The sequence below is a fragment of the Charadrius vociferus genome, unplaced genomic scaffold, assembly GCF_000708025.1.
Source record: "Charadrius vociferus isolate BGI_N301 unplaced genomic scaffold, ASM70802v2 scaffold1116, whole genome shotgun sequence".
NCBI classification, from domain to species: domain Eukaryota; kingdom Metazoa; phylum Chordata; class Aves; order Charadriiformes; family Charadriidae; genus Charadrius; species Charadrius vociferus.
In genome coordinates this window covers 443108-446023 of record NW_009648801.1, presented here as the reverse complement: position 1 = coordinate 446023, position 2916 = coordinate 443108, and positions in this window count along the sequence as shown.

Here is a 2916-nt window from a genome sequence, read left to right as displayed (position 1 = left end):
GGCAGAAACCCCGCTGGTCCCATCTACCTTTGTCTGGCTAAAGAAAAAGTTCTCCTTCTGCAGCCCCTCTGCCCCAGAGCCAGCCGCCTGCCCAGCCCCGCTCCCGGACTGGCTCCTGCCGCTGTCTGTCGAGCCGCACTTCCCCTTTCATAAATCACATTTTGCATTCTGAGCATGCGTCTCCTCTTCCATGCCATTTTTGTTTTCAGATAACCATTAGCTTAATTAATCAAGGGAAACGCATCGTTTCTGATTGTTTGCTCTGCCAGCGAAGGCTGGCACAGCCGGGAAACGCTTCCCACCAAACCATCCCCGGGCATCCCCCCGGCACGGGCTGGGGCTCGCCTGCCCCCGACACCGGCGCTGCAGCACCCTCGGCCACCGCTGCCTCTGCCCGGCACTCGCACAGCCCCGGTGACACGCAGCGTTGATTAAAACCCTCTTAAGATTCAACACAGCTAACTAACAGGCAAAATGGTAATTTTAATCACAGTTCACCTATTTCCACTTGCTCCCCGCATGCACACGATCAGATTTTGGGGTCCCCATGCAGGCAGGTGAGAATCGCAGGCACCAAATACATTGCACGAGTTTCCACAGGCTACAGAGCATCAATCGAAAGAAGAGATGAACCAGGCTCAGCGAGGACCTCATCCACACTGAGGAGTTTAACCAAACGGCTGGGATGGAGCCAGCTCTCTGCCGTAAGCTCCCAGAAGCCATTCCCACCGCCGCACCAGCATGCCAAGTAGTAGACCTGAGCTACACCAACCAGACCAAAACCAACATCTGCCCCAACAGTGTCCACAGTGGAGATTGCTCCGCTTGGGTACAAGCCTCCAAGGCTGTCCCAGCTGAGAAAACGGCATCCACACACCGAACGGTTGGTTTTCCTCCAAATTAACCCAACCTGCCTCAGAAAAGGGCTCGCGCTCTGGCACGAGAACATCTGTGGGCAACTCCTCGGCTGACACAGCTCATGCACTGGTTCCCACTGCGTACGAGCCCCAGCAGAGGACACCTGGCTGGACACTGCCCCACAGCTCTACAGATGCCACATAGTCCTCAGGATTCGACAAGGAAGAGTTGCCAAGAGGATTTTTGTGTTTGTTTAAATAGAACGAAGCCTGGGAAGACCAATCAGCCCAGAAGTGGGCAGCAAAAGACGGAGGGGTTTATTTCTGCTTTGGAAACAGCGCTGCCCCACGCCGTGCCACAGCGGGAGCCGGGGCTGAGCCTGCAGGGTGCAACCCGCCCCGGGCTCTCGCAGGCAGCAGCGGCAACGCACCCGTGTCTTCAGGTGGCTGCAGTGTAACTGCAGGGTCCACCTCACCCAGACCCATGAATTCTGCTTCTCACAAGCCTGAGGCTCTTGTCCATACACATTAATGTACTATCAACAACAGTATTTCAACCAAGACCTTTTCCGGAAGAGAAATTAACTTCAGGAAAAGCCCAAGACGAGAAAGGCTGGCAACTGAGCCACTCTGGCAACTGAGCCAGCCCGGCAAGCGCGAGATTTGGGGGCAGTTACTGTATAAGCACTCGACTCTGGGATCGTTACAGGGAATCCCGGGGGGAACGGGGACCGAGTGCTGTGCCTCAGCCCCGTGCAGATGGGCTCCACAGGCACACCGCGAGGTTGCCACCTTCACGTGAGCCATTTTGTAAAGAATTAGCCCTGCACTGTATTTTCAGTGGACTCCGGCAATTATTAATCTAGCTCAGAGATGTCCGCAGGCTTATTGGTGGAATTTGGACCGTCTTCCTTTCCAGAGAAGTTCAGCTCCTCATCTAATCACGACCCCCCCAGTGCTGGGGGTAACACCACTGGGGTGGCAGCGTCAGGCTGAGGATGAGCAATCACCCATCCACGGCAGCCGCCGCCGTCCCAGAAGCCCTCCACGTTTCCCATCGCAGCGCCGACGCAGCTGAAGCCCAGCCCTGCCTCCGCACTGCGGGGAGAGGGGAACACCGGACCACCGCCTCCTACGGCCTTGCTGCCCGCTTGGGCGGCACCGGGAGGGACCGGGGCGCCCCTGTGCACCGCGGGTGGCACGCTCTCGCTGGCGCTTTTGGGGAAAAAACAGAGCTACACTCGATACGTCGCATCCCGCAGCCGATGGGAACCTGCGCCGGCACAGCCCGGCCACAGCCTGCCCGCGCAGGGACGCCTTCCGTGCCGGCCGGATGCAGTAACAAATGCACTCCAAATCCCGGTAGTTTTTGTAAAGGTTTATAGTCCTTTGCAATGATTGCATGATACATTTCTTCCCCCGTGACACAGCCCTCGGACCAGGAAGCGCCGCTGGCCGCTCGCGCTCCACCTCCCAGCAGCTGGGCTTTGCCGTCCGATCTACGCTAGCTGCAGAACATCAAATGCACTTTCAACATCTCCATTTAATATTTACATTCAAGCAATTAATAATTGGAAGCTTATAGTTTAGACATTTCTAGTAGCAGCAATTTCTATAATAGCTTGTTTAGCTTTAGATAACGATTTTTTTTTTTTTTGCACATAGAAACACCACATGTGTACAGTATCAAAAAATATATACCAGGAATGGTCCTGCGGGTCATAAGGAGGGCAAGGGGACGAGACTAACAAATGCTGAATGGTTAAAAAGGAGAACAGAAAATATTCGTTTGATATAGTTTATAAGGTGATCTAGGGACTCCATAAATCTAGGCTTTATATTTCATTATATAAATACCTACAAATAAATATATTAGCGTGGCCGGAGAGCGACCAGCTTTCAGCTCAAACAATACATTTCAATAACACCACGTACAAACGGGAGCAAGAATCACTCGACAAGTTAGCACTGTTAAAATATAATACTATAACTCTGAGTAACTGGCGGGCCCCGTCCTCGCCTGTCCCGGCGCCCGCAGGTCCCGGGGCAGCCCCCGACC